The 24,909-nt window shown below is 38.2% G+C and overlaps 1 pseudogene; it reads left to right on the top strand.

The window, feature by feature from the left end:
* The window catches only part of LOC116270538, a 34,141-nt pseudogene extending 10,308 nt beyond the window's left edge, over positions 1-23,833 (top strand).
* The last annotated feature ends 1,076 nt before the right edge of the window (positions 23,834-24,909 follow it).

Genomic DNA, 24,909 nt, shown 5'->3' with positions numbered 1-24,909 from the left:
AAATATATTTCTATAATATATTGCATATGTTAATCACTGATGAAATATAACTATTTTTATACCCAAAAGTATTCTGGCACATGAACTAAAGGGCAAAAAGTTTTCTCTATAAATCTGTGAAAAAATAAAGTTTTAATTAAAAATTATGTATTTCATATTGATAAATATAGGATAAAATGTTTTTGGGATGTGCAAAGATTACACATTTGACTATTATAGATAGCCAAATATTAGCTACATTAAAAAAAAAAAGTTGAATTTTTTAGATTTTATAGTGCTACTGGTGACTGGTGATGAGGTATTCACAGGAAGCTATTGCATTTGAGATACGCTGCATGCCATACTAAAAGCTAATGCCCACCTCAAATACCAGAACACCTGTAACAGATAAGGGTTTTCAACTTTTGGTAGTCAGTTGCCACTTTTGCCTAGTGAAAACAGTGTAGAAGCTTTGGTTCTATGGAATTAATGCATCAACGACAGTAATAATTGCAACAATTATACAACATTTTTATTTATCAACTATTCCTTGAAACTTCTGCTTCCATTCATTATGGGGTAGCTTACAGAAGACCAATAAGCCAACTTGAAAACAGAGAAAAATTTGACTAAATCATTTGTCTGAATACAACAGAGAGCTGCCAAACCAACTAGAAATTGAAAGATGAGGAGTTTGCAGGGAAAAAAAAAACCTCAGAGACTTACAAGGTCACTCTAAGAGTCACTCTTCTTTGGGCTTTTTAAAATTGGTCCACAAATTAGAAGCCATGGTTATAAGTAGAGAAATACAAATAAGAAGCAAAGAAATCAGCAGACTATTTGGTAATCTCACAGGACTAAAGAAGAATAAGCTAAAGTTTGTGACTTCAAAACAGCTGAGATGTGAAATCAAGTTATTGGTGAGAAAAAGAGAGATAAAGAATTAGGACATTTTTTTTTTCTCCCCTAGAGGCGTTTGCTGAATTCTAAAGAGGGATAAGAAGCTCATCAGAAAGCCACTGAAAAACATAATGGAATTTTCTGGAAATATTTAGAGACAATAATCATACTCAAGAACCATGACAGAAGAAACCTCAGGATTTCAGGTTGACCAACTGGAGGGCAGTGTCCTAGAAATGAGTGTAAACTACAAGGAGACAGAGCCTTAAACACATTCTAACCTAGCTTCCAGTTAGCCTTGTCCTAAATTAGATTAAGATGATATGCCTTGACTGAATCTCACCATCAGAGGACATGTTGTAACGTTTCTGGAGAACAATCCAGAGTCTCCCTGATTTTTTATAGATAATATTTAATACTCAATAAAAAAATTAGCAAACTTCTTACCAATGATCCAGTTAATAGAAGTATGAAAAACAGATACAAAAATAACCAAGATTAGTGTGCTCCAAAATGTAGAATTCGTAAAATAATAAAAATCTTAGAATTGAAAAATGTAATAAATTGAAACTAAGAAGTTAAAAGATGAGCTCATAGTAGCTAGGATATAGTAGAAAACAGAATTGGTGAACTGAAAAATAATCACTGAAACATTTCCAGACTAAAAAATGAGTGGAAAATAAAAACAAAAAACAAAAAAAAGGGATATGGTTAAGAAAAATCAAAATAATTTTTCTCATTAAGATTTGTTTTAGGATATTTACAGGGCAGAGCAAGATGGCCGAATAGGAACAGCTCCATTCTCCAGCTCCCAGCGCGAGCAACACAGAAGACAGGTGATTTCTGCATTTTCAACTGAGGATACTAGGTTCATCTCACTGGGGAGTGCCAGACAATCAGTGCTGGTCAGCTGCTGCAGCCGGACCAGCGAGAGCTGAAGCAGGGCGAGGCATCCCCTCACCTGGAAAGCACAACAGGGAAGGGAATCCCTTTTCCTAGCCAGGGGAACTGAGACACACAACACCTGGAAAATTGGGTAACTCTCACCCCAATACTGCCCTTTACCAAGGGTTTTAGCAAACGGGTACATGAGGAGATTATATCCCACACCTGGCCGGGAGGGTACCAAGCCCACAGAGCTTCCCTCATTGCTAGCACAGCAGTCTGAGATCTAACTGCAAGGCAGCAGCGAGGCTGGGGGAGGGGCACCCACCATTGCTGAGGCTTAAGTAGGTAAACAAAGCCACTGGGAAGCTCGAACTGGGTGGAGCCCACAGCAGCTCAAGGAGGCCTGCCTGTCTCTGTAGACTCCACCTCTGGGGACAGGGCACAGCTAAACAACAACAGAAAAAAAAAAAAAAAGCAGAAACCTCTGCAGATGCAAACGACTCTGTCTGACAGCTTTGAAGAGAGCAGTGGATCTCCCAACACGGAGGTTGAGATCTGAGAAGGGACAGACTCCCTGCTCAAGTGGGTCCCTGACCCCTGAGTAGCCTAACTGGGAGACATCCCCCACTAGGGGCAGACCGACATGCCACACCTCACACGGTGGAGTACACCCCTGAGAGGAAGCTTCCAAAGCAAGAATCAGACAGGTATACTCGCTGTTCAGCAATATTCTATCTTCTGCAGCCTCTGCTGCTGACACCCAGGCAAACAGGCTCTGGAGTGGACCTCAAGCAATCTAACGAGCAAAATAACCAGTTAATATCATAATGGCAGGATCAAGTTCACACATAACAATATTAACCTTAAATGTAAATGGACTAAATAGTCCAATGAAAAGACACAGACTGGAAAACTGGATAAAAAGTCAAGACCCATCAGTTTGCTGTATTCAGGAGACCCATCTCACATGCAGAGACATACATAGGCTCAAAATAAAGGGATGGAGGAAGATCTACCAAGCAAATGGAGAACAAAAAAAAGCAGGGGTTGCAATACTAGTCTCTGATAAAACAGACTTTAAACCATCAAAGATCAAAAGAGACAAAGAAGGCCATTACATAATGGTAAAGGGATCAATTCAATAGGAAGAGCTAACTATCCTAAATATATATGCAACCAACACAGGAGCACCCAGATTCAAAAGCAAGTCCTTAGAGACTTACAAAGAGACTTAGACTCCCATACAATAATAATAGGAGACTTCAACACCCCACTGTCAACATTAGACAGATCAACGAAACAGAAAGTTAACAAGGATATCCAGGAATTGAACTCAGCTCTGCAGCAAGCAGACCTAATAGACATCTATAGAACTCTCCACCCCAAATCAACAGAATATACATTCTCAGCACCACATCACTTATTCCAAAATTGATCACATAATTGGAAGTAAAGCACTCCTCAGCAAATGTACAAGAACAGAAATTATAACAAACTGTCTCTCAGACCATAGTGCAATCAAACTAGAACTCAGGACTAAGAAACTCAATCAAAACCACTCAACTACATGGAAACTGAATAACCTGCTCCTGAATGACTACTGGGTACATAATGAAATGAAGGCAGAAATAAAGATGTTCTTTGAAACCAATGAGAAAAAGATACAACATACCAGAATCTCTGGGACACATTTAAAGCAGTGTGTAGAGGGAAATTTATAGCACTAAATGCCCACAAGAGAAAGCAGGAAAGATCTAAAATTGATACTCTAACATCACAATTAAAAGAACTACAGAAGCAAGAGCAAACACATTCAAAACCTAGCAGAAGGCAAGAAATAACTAAGATCAGAGCAGAACTGAAGGAGATAGAGACACAAAAAACCCTCCAAAAAATCAATGAATCCAGGAGTTGGTTTTTTGAAAAGATCAACAAAATTGACAGACCACTAGCAAGACTAATAAAGAAGAAAAGAGAGAAGAATCAAATAGACGCAATAAAAAATGATAAAAGGGATATCACCACTGACCCCACAGAAATACAAACTACCATCAGAGAACACTATAAACACCTCTACGCAAATAAACTAGAAAATCTAGAAGAAATGGATAATTTCCTGGACACTCACACTCTCCCAAGACTAAACCAGGAAGAAGCTGAATCCCTGAATAGACCAATAGTAGGCTCTGAAATTGAGGCAATAATTAATAGCCTACCAACCAAAAAAAGTCCAGGACCAGATGGATTCACAGCTGAATTCTACCAGAGGTACAAGGAGGAGCTGGTACCATTCCTTCTGAAGCTATTCCAATCAATAGAAAAAGAGGGAATCCTCCCTAACTCATTTTATGAGGCCAACATCATCCTGATACCAAAGCCTGGCAGAGACACAACAAAAAAAGAGAATTTTAGACCAATATCCCTGATGAATATCGCTGTAAAAATCCTCAATAAAATACTGGCAAACCAGATCCAGCAGCACATCAAAAAGCTTATCCACCATGATCAAGTGGGCTTCATCCCTGGGATGCAAGGCTGGTTCAACATACGCAAATCAATAAACGTAATCCAGCATATAAACAGAACCAAAGACAAAAACCACATGATTATCTCAATAGATGCAGAAAAGGCCTTTGACAAAATTCAACAGCCCTTCATGCTAAAAACGCTCAATAAATTCGGTATTGACGGAACGTATCTCAAAATAAGAGCTATTTATGACAAACCCACAGCCAATATCATACTGAATGGGCAAAAACTGGAAAAATTCCCTTTGAAAACTGGCACAAGACAGGGATGCCCTCTCTCACCACTCCTATTCAACATAGTGTTGGAAGTTCTGGCTAGGGCAATCAGGCAAGAGAAAGAAATAAAGGGTATTCAGTTAGGAAAAGAAGAAGTCAAATTGTCCCTGTTAGCAGATGACATGATTGTATATTTAGAAAACCCCATTGTCTCAGCCCAAAATCTCTTTAAGCTGATAAGAAACTTCAGCAAAGTCTCAGGATACAAAATTAATGTGCAAAAATCACAAGCATTCTTATACACTAGTAACAGACAAACAGAGAGCCAAATCATGAATGAACTTCCATTCACAATTGCTTCAAAGAGAATAAAATACCTAGGAATCCAACTTATAAGGGATGTAAAGGACCTCTTCAAGGAGAACTACAAACCACTGCTCAGTGAAATAAAAGAGGACACAAACACATGGAAGAATATACCATGCTCATGGCTAGGAAGAATCAATATCGTGAAAATGGCCATACTGCCCAAGGTAATTTATAGATTCAATGCCATCCCCATCAAGCTACCAATGAGTTTCTTCACAGAATTGGAAAAACCTGCTTTAAAGTTCATATGGAACCAAAAAAGAGCCCACATCTCCAAGACAATCCTAAGTCAAAAGAACAAAGCTGGAGGCATCACGCTACCTGACTTCAAACTATACTACAAGGCTACAGTAACCAAAACAGCATGGTACTGGTACCAAAACAGAGATATAGACCAATGGAACAGAACAGAGTCCTCAGAAATAACACCACACATCTACAGCCATCTGATCTGTGATAACCTGAGAAAAACAAGAAATGGGGAAAGGATTCCCTATTTAATAAATGGTGCTGGGAAAATTGGCTAGCCATAAGTAGAAAGCTGAAACTGGATCCTTTCCTTACTCCTTATACGAAAATTAATTCAAGATGGATTAGAGACTTAAAATGTTAGACCTAATACCATAAAAACCCTAGAAGAAAACCTAGGTAATACCATTCAGGACATAGGCATGGGCAAGGACTTCATGTCTAAAACACCAAAAGCAACGGCAACAAAAGCCAAAATTGACAAATGGGATCTAATAAACTAAAGAGCTTCTGCACAGCAAAAGAAACTACCATCAGAGTGAACAGGCAACCTACAGAATGGGAGAAAATTTTTGCAATCTACTCATCAGACAAAGGGCTAATATCCAGAACCTACAAAGAACTCAAACAAATTTGCAAGAAAAAAACAACCCCATCAAAAAGTGGGCAAAGGATATGAACAGACATTTCTCAAAAGAAGACATGCATACAGCCAACAGACACATGAAAAATGCTCATCATTACTGGCCATCAGAGAAATGCAAATCAAAACCACAATGAGATACCATCTCACACCAGTTAGAATGGCAATCATTAAAAAGTCAGGAAACAACAGGTGCTAGAGAGGATGTGGAGAAATAGGAACACTTTTACACTGTTGGTGGGATTGTAAACCAGTTCAACCATTATGGAAAACAGTATAGCGATTCCTCAAGGTTCTAGAACTAGAAGTACCATATGACCCAGCCATCCCATTACTGGGTATATACCCAAAGGATTAGAAATCATGCTGCTATAAAGACACATGCACACGTATGTTTATTGCGGCACTATTCACAATAGCAAAGACTTGGAATCAACCCCAATGTCCATCAGTGACAGACTGGATTAAGAAAATGTGGCACATATACACCATGGAATATTATGCAGCCATAAAAAAGGATGAGTTTGTGTCCTTTGTAGGGACATGGATGCAGCTGGAAACCATCATTCTCAGCTAACTATCGCAAGAACAGAAAACCAAACCCCGCATGTTCTCACTCATAGGTGGGAACTGAAAAATGAGATCACTTGGACTCGGGAAGGGGAACATCACACACTGGGGCCTATTATGGGGAGGGGGGAGGGATGGCATTGGGAGTTATACCTGATGTAAATGACGAGTTGATGGGTGCTGACGAGTTGATGGGTGCAGCACACCAACATGGCACAAGTATACATATGTAACAAACCTGCACGTTATGCACATGTACGCTAGAACTTAAAGTATAATAAGAAGAAGAAGAAAAAAAAGAATTCAAAGCCAAACAAAGAGGAGAAAACAAGTCCCCAAATACCAAAAGTAGGCAAGTAAATGGAGTAATTGATATTCTCATTCACTGTTGCTAAAAGGGTAAATTACAACCAGTGTGCTGCTGATATCTATTAAAGCGAAACATTCACATACTCTATGACCTAGAATTCTACTACTATGTGTTTATCCAGTAAAACGTTCATCTGTGTGCAAAAAGTGAAAAGTAAAAACAGAGGGAAGTTCATCATAGCACTATTTGCAATATCCCCAAATGGAAAAATAACCCTAAATAGCTTTATCAACAATAGAATTAAGAAAATAATATTTTTATAGTCATATGATAGAATACTATATAGTAAGGATAATAAATACACGACAGCTAAAAGCAGTAACACTGATAAATGCCAAAAGCGTAATAATGACTGACTAAAAGAAGCCAGGCATGAAAGAAAATATATGCTATATAATTTCTATTTATACAAACTTTAAAAATAAAATTAGTCTTCGGTATTAGAAATCACAATGGTGGTCACTGCTGTGAGACACGTCAGAAGTCACAACAGTGGTGGTTCCTGTGTGAGGTTGTAGGAACCGTAAGTCTGTGTGTGTTTCCAGGATTCCTACTACAAGGGAGGAACTATTTGTCTTATCAAGGAATTAAATTGTTATGAAAACAGAAATGTAGCAAAAAATGGAGAGAGTGCCTTGGCAGCATTTAAGTCCTTGGTTCTAGAGTAACTGCATCTGGGATGCACCCTTGCCCTTCTTGAATCTTCGTTGTTCATTTTTTCCCTAGATCTTTTATCCAGTCTATTCTCTCATTTGCTTAATCTGCTTTAAGACAGTTTCCTGTCACGTGAAATAGAGACAATCTTGGTTAATACAATTACGGACGCTGGCACGTACTTTGGTGGATTTCCACCCCCTCCACCCCCATCTATTGCACAACAATCTTGCTCAGTCCAGAGACCAGTATGTTACACAGAATCCTCACTCAAAATTGTGTTCAAGTCATTGGGATGGCTGTTGTATTTTTTCTTTCTTTTTCTTTTCTTTTTTTTTTTTTTGAGCCGGAGTCTCGCTCCGTCGCCCGGGCTGGAGTGCAGTGGCCAGATCTCAGCTCACTGCAAGCTCTGCACCCCGGGTTCACGCCATTCTCCTGCCTCAGCCTCCCGAGTAGCTGGGACCACAGGCGCCGCCACCTCGCCCGGCTAATTTTTTGTGTTTTTAGTAGAGACGGGGTTTCACCATGTTAGCCAGGATGGTCTCGATCTCCTGACCTCATGATCCGCCCGTCTCGGCCTCCCAAAGTACCGGGATTACAGGCCTGAGCCACCGCGCCCGGCCAGCTCTTGTCTTTTCAAACCCTAACAGATAAAAGTGTCATCTAAAGCCGACTGAAGTACTGAAAATAAAAGCCAGTGCAAGAGAGGAGGAGAGATGAAAATATCCCTGGAACTATCACTGGGGCACTTGGACTAAGGCTACCAAATCGACCCCAGAATATAAATACAGTTAAGAAAAGTCAACTTGTGTAGTTCTACCAATAATAGCTTTTCCATGGCTACCTTGTTTTAATTTTAAAGTCGTTAAGCTTCCTGGAGATGAGCATTTTAAACGATCATATATATATTTCTTTCTTAAACAAGTATTAACGCCTATTATGTAATAGTCCAATTGCCCGGTGGAGATAGGCAATACTGGCCTTGAGAAAACTGACCAAAAGGGCCAGAGGGTGGAGATTGTGAGATGAGAAGTTGGTTGTTTGACTTTGCTGCTTCACTGCTTTACTAATCATGGTAGTGGTTATATTTTTTCATCATATGTAGAGGAAGGTTTCTCTCCTGAGTATCAAATGGAAAGCTAAGGTTACAATGGCTGTCCAGTTGTTACTTTACTCAGTGCAGCTGTTTTCTGTTATGTGATAGCAGTGACCAATCATGGAAGTATTTTCAAATATGTACGTGCGTGTGTGCACACGCGAGCGCATGTGTGTGTGTAAGGGTGTGTAAAATCTTCCATCCCAGACCCAGGGTACATGAACTTCCACTTTTAACTCTGGCAATTATTTCCTTACTGAATATTTTTGATGATTTTACCTAATGGTCTCTGAAGTTATTTTTGGAAACAATTTAAAATCAAAATAAAGCATTTCAATGAATCCCAAATAACGGTGCCAGACAATGTGTTAAGCCTCCCCAGCTCAGTTCCACTCAAGGCAAGACAATTTTAGCTACAATAAGAATGGCAGATTCAGAAAGAGTTATGACAAAATTCAATCCTTGAGTCTCATGGAAAGATTTGATCCAGCAATTCTGTATTCCCCATATAGAAATTCTACTTCACACATTAGAGTGAGGACTCATATCTAAAGGCAGTATGTATTTGTACAATGAAAATTATTCCCTGATTTTATGGACTGATGAGGTCCCAGTACCATTTCTTAGTAGTAAACATCTATGTCTATTTTTACTTATAGATACAGAGATATAAAGAAAACTAACCCTCATTTGTCTGAGTAACTGTTCTGTTATCTAAACACATCGAGTTTAACATGAAACAACTTAAAATACTCATTAAATAGTGAAAAAAATCAAGGTACATAGAATGCAATAACCAGTTGATACTGTGATATTGGAGAAATGCTTAAATAAATAGCTTAAGCTCAGGAGTTCTTTGGAATAAAAACCCCATGCAATGTGAAAACAGAGATGTAAGTGTTCCTTTATGTTGGCCTTAGCTCCCTCGGTATGTAATTTAATATCCTTTCTCAAAGCCCAACAATAACTATATATTTATTTAAGCTCTTACCAATGTGTATGAGTTATGATGCTGATCTCCTGAGTTGGCAACAAGATGTTTAATAAAATTATGAGATTAGAAGGAATTCTGAGAGAAGATCTTATCTTTCTCCCAGTCTTGAAATAATACTATTCCAAAAAACAAGGCAAAACAAAAAAAAGTTCAAAAAAATGCAAACAATGTATTATTTGACAGCTGGAATTCTGTTTGTTCATCACAGAAAACCAAGTGCTGAGAACAGTATCTGTCCTCAATTAATGTTGGTAGAATAAGTGATTGCTTAAAATCTAGATGTGCTAGAAGATTTAATTAAAGTTGGTATGATTAAAGTCTGTATTTTTCTTGTTTTTCATTAGAATGTGTGATTTTCTGCATTAATATTTTAATACTTCATTTAATTCAAAACTTCAGAGGCTGGTTTTTGCTTTAATAATTAAATACTTAGTCCCACTATTTTTTTAAACATAGTTTTAAAAATCTCTGAACCTCAAACTCCCTGTTCCGTGCTCTTTTTTATAGTTCTAGACTTAATGTAAATGAAGTAATGAAAAAAAATTTGTATAACAATCCTGATCCTCTCCCATCCAAGGACAAATATACAACGTAAAGTCACCAGTTTTTTTTTCTTTTTTGCTTCATGGTCAGTGCTAAATCCCAGAGTGGTTAGTTTTTCTGAGAACTCCAATTTCCATGAAGAGTAGATTATCTTTCTTGTATTTCAGCAGGAAGAAGTTTTGCGATTTACCTGTCTTCAGGAAGCTGGATAATTTTCCCTATTTATTCTCAGAGAAGTTTAGTTTGTTAACTGTTTTGACTATTTTCTCTTGTTTTCTTATTGGTTTTCTAGAGATTTTCTCAAATTACAGAAGACAAAATGAGATGCAGCCACCAACTCATTAGATAAATAATGACCATGAGAATTGTGCCCCGATTTTTGTCCTATACACCATATTGTTCTATATGCCTTTTTACACATGCTTTAAACATTATAGTTCCATACTACCTACGGGTGTCCTTGGAAAGCCATAACATTTAAGGGGTCATTTCTTACTAGAGTGCTTCAAGGATTTAGCAAATCTCCAAAGATCACTATAAAAGGATGTACGATTTTTACATTGCTAGACTGGGGTCTAGAGGTAAGTGTGTTGGCAGGTATTAGTCAGCTCCTTGCATTCTATTTCTCCCAACTGGATGGCCATAGCAGTTAGATGCTCAATAAACTATTTTTAGTCCTTTATGAGGTCAGCACTGTTACTGTATATTCCTGCGGTTTGATTTTTGTTCTCTGCAGAACTTTAGTCTTCTGTTTCTGTCTTCTATGTTTTCAAGTATAATTAGTGATCTTCTTCCATAAGTGCTGTTCTTTCACTCACTCCATTTCATTGCGAAGGTCTTTTAGGGAAATTTAACTAAAAGCTCCCCAAAAACCATCTGCAACAACACTTGTACTGAAATTGCTTTTAACCAGAATTGTTAATGACTTCTTGGATGTTACATACAAAAGATTCTTTTTTGAAAAAAAATTCAATTAAGAAATAATTTACATAAGTGAAAAAGAAGACCTTAAGTTTACAGCTAACTGAATGTTATGAATACATCCTAATCAAGACATAGAACATTTTATCAACCACATAAATTTCCCTGGTACCCCTTTTAGTTCAGTCATCTGCCCCTTGATGCAAGCATTGTTCTGCTTCTAATTGCCATAGATTATTTTTGTCTATTTTTGACATGAATAAATATTACAGTATGTATACTTTTGTACCTGGATTCTTTCACACATCCTAATGTTTGTGAAGTTCAACTATGTTGTTCCTTGTCTCAGTTGTGTTCCTTCCTTTTTCTTTCTGTCCTTTTTCCCTAGAAAAATTGCTGAGTATTCATTAATATAAAAATACTAGAATTTATTTCACCTTCAAGGAGGGGATGCATGACTCCCTGCACCTAAGTGCAAGCTGTACAGAGTACCTTCCTCCAAAGAGCACAATATAGAAAGGGCAAAAAAAAAAAAGAGTAACTGCAGTAAAGAAACCTGAGAAATGTCACCTCAGTCAGGTGACCAAGGTCAACATCAACAGTGATGGATCAAGTTCACAGAGTATATATTCTCGATATATATAATGTGATCGACACTGCTCTTTCATCCCCAAAACCATAACACCAGTCTATACATAAGAAAATAATCAGATGAACCTCAATTAAGGGACATTCTACAAATTACATGGCTAGTACTCCTCAAAACTCTCAAGGTCATCAACAACAAGGAAAGAATGAGAAACTGTCAGAGTCAAGAAAGCCTAAGGAGATATGATGTCTAAATGTAATGTAGTATCCTGGATGGGAAAAAGGAGATTAAGTAAAAATAATATCTGAGTAAACCATGAGCTTTGGTTAATAACAGTGTATTAGTTTGTTACCGGATGAAAGTCTTGAGTGCAAGTTGTCCAGGTTCTTGGCATATTTAACAAATGCATTGAACAAAACACACAACCAAAGCAACAGAAGATTAAGGCATAGATTTATTGAAGCAAAAGTACACTACAGAGAGTGGGAGCAGGCCCAAGCAAGTGGCTCAAGAGCCCTGACTGTAATGTTTCTTGGGTTTTTAATTGAAATAAAAAAAACATGGTAAGACCCTTAAGTACCCTTTAGAAGCCTCTGATAAGTTACACGTTATAGAAATGAAGAATTTTGCTCAGGACCAGTCAGTGGCAGGATTCTGCCCAGGACCAATCAGAGGCATCCTGCCTGTGATATATACGCAAATGAAGGTTCCAGAATGGACCAATTACAAACATTCTCATTCACGAGGTAGGGGAAGAGAGGTTTGGAGAGAGAGGGGCATTTGGCCCCTTATATTAGTGTTCATGGAGAGGTGGGGTTTTCCTCTTAGTTCATTTCCAAGAAGGCAGCCATGGGTTGGCCTTAGGTTTCCTATTTCTAGACCCTATTCTTCTGCCTCAAGTTTGGTTCCTTGATAGTAATACCTACCATACCAATGTAAGATGATAACGGGGAAAACTGGATATTGGGTATATGGGAATTGTCTTTACTATCTTTTCAGTTTTTCTGTAAATCTAAAACTATTCTAAAAATAAAATCAATTTGAAAACAATAAACAAAAATGTGCATAAAAATATAATTTGATTATGCATTTTCTTTCTGAAATTTAAGGCTATTTCCAGGTTTTATTTATTGTGAATAAAGTTACTATAAATGTTATTATACACATCTTTCTTGGAAGATTTGCATTTATTTCTCTTGGGAGAATAGGAATAGAACTGTTAAGTCATAGGGTAGATGTACATTTAACTTTGTTAGAAACTGTCAGTTTCTTAAGAAGGTTTAGCATTTTACACAATAATCACCATATATCAGAATTCAGTTATTTCAACATTTGGTATTGTGAGTCTTCAATAGTTGTGAAATGGAAATGATTGTGGCTCTGATTTGCATTTCCTAGATGACTAACGTTAATTGCCTTTTCAGTTGTTTACTGTGTGTTCCTCTTTTTTTGGTATCTGGTAAAATCTTTTGCCCATTTTAAAATTAATTTTTAAATAATTATTATTATCACTATTATTGAGTTAGATGGGTTTTAAAATATATTCTGGATACAAGTCCTTTTTCAAATATGGAAATTTCAAGTATTTTGCATTGCCTACAAATTGTCTATCTGTACCTTTTGATGGGCACTTTTAATTCTGAGTAAGTCTAATTTATCGATATTTTCTTTATGGCTAGTTAATTTTATTTCTTTTCTAATAAATCTCTTCATAACAATATGTTATCTTTTGACTTCTTTCCTAGCTGCCTGATAACTTTAAATTTTATATATAAGTATATGACCTAGATTGAGTTAATTTTTAGATATGATATAAAGTACAGGTTAAGGTAGATTTTCTTTATAGGGATCTGCTACTATTCTAGAATCATTTGTTGAAAAGACTATCCTTTTCGCCATTAAATTGCGTTGTTTCCTTTGTTGAAAACAAATGGACCATAAATATGTGTGTGTAGGGGTGGGGAGGAAGTATTTCTAGACTCTTCATTCTTTTCCATTCATGATTTTGCCTAGCCTTATGCCAGTATCACTGGTAATTACTGTAGTTTTAGAGCAAGTCTTGAAATCAAATAGTAAAACCCAATTATTACATTGCTTTGGCTATTTTTATTTCTTTTTAGTTGCTTGTATATTTTAGAGTCAACCTGTTAACTTCTACAGAAAATGACTGCTAGGATTTTGATTGGGACTACGTTAAGTCTGTAGATTAATTTAGAAAGAAGTGATATCTTAACAACTTTATATATTATAAAACATGAACACACTATAGCTCACCGTTTATTTATATCTTCTTTGATTTCCTTTATATCTTCTTTGATTTCCCTCAGTATGTCTCCTATAGGTACAGTCTTGCACATTTAAATATGTTATTCTTAATTTAATTTTTAATGCTTTATGTTACTATGAATGGTATTCTTTTTAAATTTCATTTTTAAATTTTTGTTACTCACATATAAAAATATAATTGGTCTTTGCATATTGATTGCATCCAGTGAGCCTGGTAAATTTACCTTTATTGTAGTAGTTTTATTTTTTCTATTTTTTTTTTTTTTTAGATTCCTTTGGATTCTCTATGTACTTAATTGTGTTAGGCCTCCAGCTTTGTTCCTTTTGCTTAGGATTGTCTTGTCTATGTGGGCTCTTTTTTGGTTCCATATGAAATTTAAAGTAGTTTTTTTCCAATTCTGTGAAGAAAGCAATGGCAAGAAAAGTCAAAATAGACAAATTGGATCTAATTAAACTAAGGAGTTTCTGCACAGCAAAAGAAACTATCATCCAAGTGAATAGGCAACCTTCAGAATGGGAGAACAATTTTGCAATCTATCCTTCTGACAAAGGGCTAATATCCAGAATCTACAAAGAACTTAAATTTACAAGAAAAAAACAACTCCATCAAAAAGTAGGGGAAGGATATGAACAGACGCTTCTCAAAAGAGGACATTTATATGGCCAACAAACATGAAAAAAAGCTCATCATCACTGGTCATTAGAGAAATGCAAATCAAAACCACCATGAGATACCATCTCACGCCAGTTAGAATAGTGATCATTAAAAAGTCAGGAAATAACAGATGCTGGAGAGGAAGTGGAGAAACAGGAACGCTTTTACACTGTTGGTGGGAGTCTAAATTAGTTCAATCATTATGAAAGACAGTGTGGTGATTCCTCAAGGATCTAAAACTAGAAATACCATTTGACCTAGCCATCCCATTACTGGGTATATACCCAAAGGATTATAAATCATTCTACTATAAAGACACAAGCACACGTATGTTTATTGTGGCTCTGTTCACAATAGCAAAGACTTGGAACCAACCCAAATGCCCATCAGTGACAGACTGGATAAAGAAAATGTGGCACATATACACCATGGAATACTATGCAGCCATAAAAAAGGATGAGTCCTTGTCCTTTGCAGGGACATGGGTGAAGCTGGAAACCATCATTCTCAGCAAACTAACACAGGAACAGAAAACCAAACACTACATGTTCTCACTCATAAGTGGGAGTTGAACAATCAGAACACATGGACACGGTTTGGGAGGCCAAGGGGGGCGGATCATGGGGTCAGGAGATGGAGACCATCCTGGCTAACGTGGTGAAACCCCGTCTCTACTAAAAAAAAAAAAAAAAAATTAGCCTGGTGTGGTGGCGGGCGCCTGTAGTTCCAGCTACTCAGGAGGCTGAGGCAGGAGAATGGCGTGAACCTGGGAGGCAGAGCTTGCAATGAGCCCAGATCACACCACTGCACTCCAGCCTGGGCAACAGAACAAGACTCTGTTTTGTTTTTTTTTTTTTTAAAAAAAGGAACACATGGACACGGGTGGAGGCGGAGAGCATCACACACTGGGGCCTGTCAGAGGGTGGTGGTTTGGGGGAGGGATAGCATCAGGAGAAATGCCTAATGTAGACAACAGGTTGATGGGTACAGCAACCACCATGGCGTGTGTATACCTATGTAACAAACCCACAGCAAACCCACATGTTCTGCACATGTACCTCAGAACTTAAAGTATAATAATAATATTATTTTTTTCTTTTTATTCCTGTTACTTTATTTCATGTGTTTATATCCCCCTTGTCACTGACCTAGGAAATCGCATGCTTTCTTTTTCACTTAAAATTTCTTCTCATTGTCATCAAAATGATTTTCTAAACCTTCTGAAAAATAGATCCTTGATTATTGATTATTGTAGTTGACTGATTTCTTCTTATAATTAAACTAAATTTGTGGATTTTTGTGTGTGTGTGTGTGAGACAGAGTCTCGCTCTGTCGCCCAGGCTGGAGTGCAGTGGTGCCATCTCGGCTCACTGCAAGCTCCGCCTCCCGGGGTTCAGTCATTCTCCTGCCTCAGCCTCCCAAGTAGCTGGGACTACAGGTGCCCGCCACCATGCCTAGCTATTTTTTTTTCTATATTTTTAGTGGACATGGCGTTTCACCATGTTAGCCAGGATGGTCTCCATCTCCTGGCCGCCTGATCCACCTGCCTCCGCCTACCAAAGTGCTGGGATTACAGGTGTGAGCCACGGCGCTCAGCTCAGTGTTACAGCTCTTAAAGATGGCAAGGACCCAAAGAGTGAGCAGCAGCAGCAAGACTTATTGTGAAGAGTGAAAGAACAAAGCTTCCCCAGACTTGAAGGGAATCTGACCAGCTTGCTGCTGCTGGCTGGGGGTGACCAGCTTTTATTCCCTTATTTGTCCCAGTCCATGTCCTGCTGATTGGTCCATTTCACAGAGTGCTGATTGGTCCATTTTACAGAGTGCTGATTGGTCCATTTTACAGAGTGCTGATTGGCACATTTTACAAACCTCTAGCTAGATACAGAGCACTGCTCAGTGCATTTTACAAACCTTTTGTAGAAAAGTTCTCCAAGTCCCCACTAGAACCAGGAAGTCCAGCTGGCTTCACCTCTCAGTACTACACTTAAACCCAGGCAAGAAGGACTTGCCCTGGGCCCTGAGTTTTAGACAGGTCTCTGTTCTGGTATCCTCTGGTCAAGCACCTCTCTCCAGGCCAAGAAAGACATGGGGTTAAGGGTATGCTAATTGGTGCCTGCATGCTCCTTTTAGACCAAGGTTATCTGGGATCCTGGACCTTCCAGCATCTATGTGGCCTCTTCCTGTATTCATTGTTCACTCCTCCTGAGGGCAGACTGTGCAGCTTGTATGCGAACCCTTAGGCCTCAGGGATAATTAGAAGGTGGATTTGCAGAGGTAGAATATGGCTGGAATTTAGATGTTTAGACCAGTGTATCCAAAAGTGCAGGACAGAGATCTCCTGCAAGGTGAGGTGATGCGGAGGGAGGTTAGAGAAGGGCAGGAGCTGCTCCATGTTCCAGCTTAGACTTTTTAAGAGCCTGATGCTGCTGAATTTAAACCCAGATTCCAAGTTGTTGTTATAAAGCTATTTATTAGAGTGGAATGATAAACAGTTTGTTAGGTTGTTTTATAATTTTAAGATATTTAGACACCTAGCATGTGGGTCTCCATCTGAACCCTTACCTTGTATTCCACAAATATTAGGGTCCACTGACTTTGAAAAATCTATTTCCTCCACAATACTCTCTCCTCTCACCTCACTTAAATTCAATTTTTTTCATAGCCTATTTTAAGTTCTTATGAGACCTGCTTGACTTTATATTTTAGATTCTTTTATTTCCTGTGAACCATTGTGTTATCTGCTCTCTGCACAAACTGCATGGTATACATCCAATATTATTAGGATTTTAAAAAATCATTGTATTTGATAGCCCCTGCAGTAGTTTATTGTCAGAGACCATATTGTAACATCCTTTCTCTCTTCCCTCTGGTAACGTCACGAGCAAAGGCATTCAGATTGCGAGCACAATCTGACTCCAGTGGAGGTCTCAATACAAATTATTGTTTACTATTAGCTTTTTGGTTATTGTCTTACTGAAATATTTTAAATGTCTACTGTAACCCAATACAAAAACAATGTAAATTGTATTATGTAAGCTAATAGGTTTGTGGATTATTATTTATTCTATCACCTGCTGAAAGATTCCATTTTTTCTTTCATAGAAACTGAGGGTTGGAAAGACTGTGCATGTATGCATTTGATGGTGATGGTGACGGTGATGGTGGTGGTGATGGTGCTGATGGTGGTGATAATGGTGATTAAGGTTGTGCTGGTGAGGGGTGGTGAAGTGATGTTGATAGTAATGATGGTGAGTGAGTAAAGCTGAAAGGTGAAATGGGGCACAATAGAGGTGGTAGTGAGGGTGAGTGGTAATAATAAGTGATGAGTAGTGAAGTGATGGTTTTATAAAGTGAAAGTGAGTGGTTATATGCGTTGTAGTGTTGAAATTGATAATAGTGGTGATAGATGAAGAGTAGTAGTGGTGGCATGAAGGAAGTAGTAGAGATGATAAAGGTGGTGAAATGAGAAATGCAGTGAGTAGCAATGATAATAGTGAAGTATTGGCAGTAATTGAGTGATAGGTGATAAGTTTCAGTGAGTGAAAATTAGTGGTGGTAAAATTGGTAATAGTGGTAGTATAAAATTAGTTGTGGAGGCTGTGGTGGTGGAAGTGATGGTGGTGGAGGTGATGGTAGTGGTGATGGTGATGGTGAGGCTAGGTGTGGTGGTGAAGATGATGGTGAGATGGTGAGAAGTAAAAGAAGTGGTGGTGGTGATGGCAGTAATGGTGATGGTGGTGATAAAGTTGGTGGTGCAGATGGTGATTGTGGTGGTGGTGGTTATGGTGGTGATGATGCTGCTGGTGGTAACAGTTGTCATGGTGGTGGTTGTGATGGTGATGGTGAGGGTGGTGGTGGTGTCATTGTTGGTGGTGAAGGTGGTGGTGGTGGTTTGTGGTTGCCAAGGTAGGTGGTGGTGGTGATGATAGTAGTTGTGGTTAAGATGGTGGTGATTAGCAGTTGTGGTGGTGGTGATGGTGGTGGTTGTGAAGGTAGTGGTGATGAAGGTGATTGTGGTGGTGGTGATGGGGATAGGGAAGGGGGTGGTTGTGTTGATGGTGATAATAGTGGTGGTGATGTTAGTGGTGATGGTGATGGTAGTGGTAATGGTGGTAGTTATAATGGTGGTTGTGAAGGTAGTGTTTGTGGTGGTGGTGATAATACTGGTGATGATAGTGCTGGTAGTGGTGGTGGTGGTAATGGTGGTGGTAGGCAATGGTGATGTGCTTCATAGTAATGGTGGTGGTGGTGGTGTAATATGTGTTTTAAACTGGGAGCAGTATTTTATCTTCCCCCCATCCCATACCCACCTCTCCTTCCTTGGCCATGTATATTCTGCTACCATGCCTAGCCTCCTCACTTAAATTATAATACTGTGGCATTTAAGAGATTTATTTTAAACTATTAGAATTCTAATGCCTAGAATGTTATTCTGTTTCTAAGAGATACTTACTGAATATGTGTTCTTGATACTGATTCTGGAGCCAGTGTTTCTTCAGTGCCCAAAGCCAGGAGTTTGGGGCAGGGTGGAAAATGCAAATTTAAGGTTGGGCAAGTTGGGAGTGAAGCATGAGATTCACCATCTGATACAGTGGCATTGGAATTTTGGTGGAGTTTATTCAGACTTTATAAAAAGTTATTGTACTTTACTAGATGCCACTTGCTGTTATACACGTTTGAGGTAACATCTGTGTATAAACAGATAAGGGACCCAGACCTCCTAAGGCTCACATGTTATCACAAGAAGGCAGAACATTAACAGTAAACATAGTGGGTATGTAAAATGGGGACATGTTATAGAACAATAAACAAATCAAGATAAGGAGAAGGGATGTGAGCACAGGTAGGGGTTGGGGTTGAAATGTTAAGTGGGCTGGTCCCATTGAGAAGATGACATTTCAGCAGACTTAAATAAAGGAAGGGATTTATCCATCTGGAAGTAGAGGGGAAGGTCATTTCTGTCAGGGAACGGTGAGTGCAAAGAATTGAGATTGTGCCTGGGCAGAGTGGGGGGTGTTCTGAGAACGGTGAGGAGGCCACCGTGGCTGGAAGGCATTATGCTATTGGTATGTAGAACGAGATGAGATGGCAGGAGGAAGCTATCAAAGGGGTAGGGTTAAGTTGTGTATGGCTTAATGGTCATTGCAATAACTTTGGGCTTTTTTCTGGATAAAATGGGGAACAATTAAATGGCTTTGAGCAAGAGTGACTCTCTTGGACTTAATGTGTTAAAAGGACCCCTCTGGTTACTGGCTTACAGAATGAAGGAGTGAAGAAGAGAAATGGGAAGAGTGGTGAGATCTGTTAGGAAGTCACTGACTTATGCAGGAGAGAAATGAAGTAGCAGTGGAAATGGTGATAAATGGTCAGAGTTTGTATATAGTTGAAAAGTAGAGGCATTTTTGTCATTAAAAATGGAATGTTACAAGTGTATTAGTCAGGGTTCTCAAGAGGGACAGAACTAATGGAATATATATACATACACACGCACACACACACACACACACACACACATCCATACATTTAAAGGGGAGCTTATTATGTATTAACTCACACGATCACAAGATCCCACAACAGGCCATCTGCAGGCTAAGGAACAAGGAGAGCCAGTCTGAGTTACAAAACTGAAGACCTTGGAGTCTGATGTTCAAGGGCAGGAAGCATCCAGTACAGGAGAAAGATGTAGGTTGGGAAGCTAGGCCAGTCTCTCTTTTCACATTTTTCTGCCTGCTTACATTCCAGCATTGCTGGGAGCTGATTAGATTGTGGCCACCCAGTTTAAGGGTGGGTGTGCCTTCCCAAGGCCACAGACTCAAATGTTCATCTCCTTTGGCAACACCCTCACAGGCACGCCCAGGATCAATACTTTGTATCCTTCAATCCAATCAAATTGACACTCAGTATTAACCATCACAAGTAAAAATAAAAATGAAATAAAATAAAATGAGCACAATTAATTACAATACAAGTATAAAGGAAATATGCTTAATAAAATAAAGGTAAGACCCTAAGAAACTAGAACATTTCAGCTGTTAAAATAACCACCATTATATTATTGTCCAACATAAAGTTAATAAAAATACTCTCTTTCTTCCCAAATTAAGGTTGGGGTGGGGACAAGATCTGGAGATTGGACGTAATAAATAGAGAGACGTTAGTCTACAAGAAGGAAGGTGCTCACTCAATGCAAGATGAAGTTCGAAGTGGATGGTTGGAATATAAAGATACTAAACCTGATAGAAATGTTCTAAGCCAGAGTTTAAGGGTTTGAAATTTGGTACATTTTCTTTTATTTCTTTTTTTTTCTTTTCCTTAAAAAGGCATAGAAAGAGGACTATGGAAAGCAGGGAGAAGAAACGTCAGAAGAGAAAGCTTAGGGTGCACCAAATATCTACTTTGTGCTAATGTTGTATTACTACTCCAAGACATACCAAAGCCTGCATAAATTATCCTGACAGTCAATGCTCCTGCAATTACATTGGGAAAAAAATGACTTATGCTTAAATTGATACTTAACACATAAGCATCGAATGAAGAGTCCCCACCACCAGAAATATGTGCTAGAGGGGAGCTGGAGAAGGTGATGTCATCAGGGGATGAACCAGGGACAACAGCAGAATTTAAATAGTGTCTCCAAGACAGGATAGGGACTTTTAAATACATTTTTATGATTAGAAAAGTAACATGCTTTTATTATTTAAAAATACTTTGGGAAATAAAGAAAAGGAGAAATAAGGAAAGAATACTCAATTGTCCTATCAGAAAGACTGGAATTTTTAAAAGTCAACGTGAAGCTGTTACTATGTACCATTTAATAGCAGGTAAAAATATTTCCTTAATATTATCCACTGCAGTGAATACAGTATTTTGGCTGAATAAATCAATTGGTGGAATGCAGACACAGCAATGGCAACCACATCCACTTTTATTTTTTGAGACGGAGTCTCTCACTGTTACCTGGGCTGGAGTGCAGTGGTGTGATCTTGGCTCACTGCAACCTCTGCCTCCCAGGTTCACGTGATTCTCCTGCCTCAGTCTCCTGAGTAGCTGGGATTACAGGTGCACAATGACGCACCCAGCTAATTTTTTTGTATTTTTAGTAGAGATGGGATTTCACTATGTTTGCCAGACTGGTCTCAAACTCCTGATCTGCCTGCCTTGGCCTCCCAAAGTGCTGGGATTACAGGCATGAGCCACTGCGCCTGGCCCACATCCACTTTTAAGCAAACTGTCACCCGTTGCTTTCTGCAGTATTGACCTACCCTTTGTTATGCCCGAGAAGAGCCTTATTTGGTTTCCCAGCCCTCTGTTCTTCCATGGGTTGTCACAAATAGACACTGCATTTGTAAGCACCGTCATTTTGCATCTGGATTTTTGATTTAGCCAAAAGATGTGTAAAAATGTATGGAACCACATCTGAAGAAGCAAAGGAACACTACTTATTTTTCCAACCATCAGTGTGATTTACGATCACTAAACTGTTTCCCGATTCCTTATTTGAAACTTGGCCACAGCAAAAATGGAAGAGACGCAGATCTAAGGATCTGGAGTCCTTGGAAAATGGGTATCAGTGGATCAAATGCTTGGCACGGGCTTTGCTGTCAGCACCTCAGGTGCATAATGCATTTCAAATTTTAAAGTGACTACTTTGATTTTGAGGTAATTCACACTCAACTGTTTCTTTAGATAGGTCTGAGTAATAGCTATACAACAAGAAAGATATTACCTGGAATGGCTTACAACACACTTTTCAAAATTTTCCAACTAAAATTAATAGAAATATAATTTTTCTAAGGGTACAATACATGAAAATTCGAAAAAAGTTTTTAATGATCTTCTCCATCGCAGGTGCCAATATGACAAGGGAAACCACAAATCCCAATAGCACATCATGATGTTTTAAAAACAGGCAGGCAAAAACTGAATGCTTCTTGTCAACTTTTTCTGAAATGTAACAAGTTTTAAACACTGCTTATGAGACATATAGTATCTGAGCATTCTACAAGAAATGAAAATGCCTTCAAGATCTACAAGAAGTGAAAATGCCTCTCTAAATTCCAGTTTGAAAATGTTTCTCCAATAACAAAACGTCAGCTCCAAAATCCACAAAGCAATCCCGGCTTTTCATAAAAACCTTCCTTTCTGTCGCCATCCCCAGAAATGGGCCCACTCTAGCAGTTCTGGACCATCGCAGATCGCTTCTTGAGATCCACAGCTGCTACTTGTGGTTATATCATTCAAAGAAGGACGTCTACGGGTCTCTTAAGATATGCTGAAGTTTTATACTTAGGGAAACTAGGAAATCCACCAAGAGATTCAAAGAAAACAATAAAAAACAAATAAACCAGATAAAATGAGACATCAATTCATATCCCTGGTATATTACCCCGGTAATAAAGCCAATCCTCTTTTCCCTCCTCTGCATTAACTTCCATATATTTACTCTTAAGCTAGCCATTCCATGCCTTAACATTTCAGCCTCGTCATCCTAAGTCTGTTTCTTTACTGAGTATGTCTATATGTTAAGAAATCTTTCCAGAGCCTATCCTTTTCTCACATTTCGCAGGTAAGAAAAGAATATACGGGTAAGAATTAAGTAACTGAATACAGAAAACAACTGACTGAAGGAGAATCGTTAAATAATCTATCAACACACACAAATGTCCTCACCACTTTCCAGACCTCCTGACACACACACACACTTATATTGATAGTAGGTACTTGATTTTATTTTATATTTATATATTTTTATTTATTTATATTATTATTTTTTTATTTATATTTATTTTTATTTTTTGAGATGGAGTCTCGCTCTGTTGCCCAGGCTGGAGTGCAGTGGGGTGATCTTGGCTCACTGCAAGCTCCGCCTCCCAGGTTCATGCCATTCTCCTATTTCAGCCTCCCGAGTAGCTGGGACTACAGGTGCCCGTCACCACGCCCGGCTAATTTTTTTTGTATTTTTAGTAGAGATGGGGTTTCACCCTGTTAGCCAGGATGGTCTTGATCTCCTGACCTCGTGATCCGCCCGCCTCAGCCTCCCAAAGTGCTGGGATTACAGGCGTGAGCCACTGTGCCTGGCCAGCAGGTACAAGATTTTAGATGTGTCAATATCTTCAACCTGCTTTAGAAACCAAGAGATGGCCTGACATCTCCAACAACCTCTATAAAATAAATGGCCAATTAAAAAGCCCTGATATGCATTAAGATTATCTAAGAAGTTGGCTATTCTCAAAATAGAATTTTAGCAAAGCTGTTTCACAATATTTTTCACAGGAACAGAGACTGATGGCCTGACATTGGTGGGCTCATTGCAAGATGCGCTGCAGACAACGTTTCCAAGGCACACGCTGCCCGCGAACGGCGCGAACCGGGCAAGACCGTGAAGGCATCAGAGAAACGCTGCCCTTGAACCTCAGTGAAAACGACCTCACCAGGTACTGTGAATGACGGATGTTTCAGGAAAATTCAAGCTTTTGATCTTCAGATTCACATAAAAGACATACCTCACTGCTTCCTGACCAAGGATTACTTGGAAGCTTTCAGAAGCCACTGACTGCAGAAGCAGATATTTTCCACCCGAGATATAAAAGAAGATTAATTTCTGATTCACACACTTTTCTATCTCTTCGCTCTACCACTAATCTGGCCACCTTTATAGCACTAATACGATCATTATTTTTTATCACATACATATACATATAAATTTTAAAAATATAAATATATTTATATCATAATATATATTTATATAGTATATAGATATACTATATAAATATTTATATAATATATAAATATATTTATATATTATATAATATATAAATATATTTATATATTTATATAATATAAATATATTATATATATATTACAATATAAATGGTGTCCCTCAGTTGAACATAAACCACTTCAGCTTCAGGCCAGGCTACTATGATCATGGCAGATAAGTCAAAACCAAGACCACTTTGTAATATATAACATAACAAATATTTATATATTTATATAAATATCTTTATATAATATAAATATATACATATATTTATAAATATAAAAATATAAATTTATAAATATATTTAAATATTTATAAATATGTATTTATATTTATTTATATTTTATTTCTATGGTTTTCTTTTTTGATGTGAGGAAACCCAAAGCTCTGAACATTTTTCTAAGCCCATAGGGAAAAATGGGTTCTTAAATACTGTTTGCTGGGTCTGAGACCACAACCCTAAAGGTGTTCTTTCAAATCCTTCACAGAATAATTCCCTTTTTATATTGCCATCTAATACTCTCACATTTCCCTCAAATTTCCCTCACATTACTACTACCAACCTTCAGTCTTCTAGGATATGAACCTTAATTCGTGTTGTCAAAATGATTCTGCCGAGGTCATTACAGTCCTATCAACAAGGACTGGTCAATCCTGAGAACACTAATATTGGGGCTACCCTGACCACGTTGCTTAATT

The sequence above is a fragment of the Papio anubis genome, chromosome 15 (assembly GCF_008728515.1).
Source record: "Papio anubis isolate 15944 chromosome 15, Panubis1.0, whole genome shotgun sequence".
Lineage (NCBI taxonomy): Eukaryota > Metazoa > Chordata > Mammalia > Primates > Cercopithecidae > Papio > Papio anubis.
Note: the sequence above shows the minus strand (reverse complement) of the source record. Positions and strands in the feature narration are given on the sequence as shown.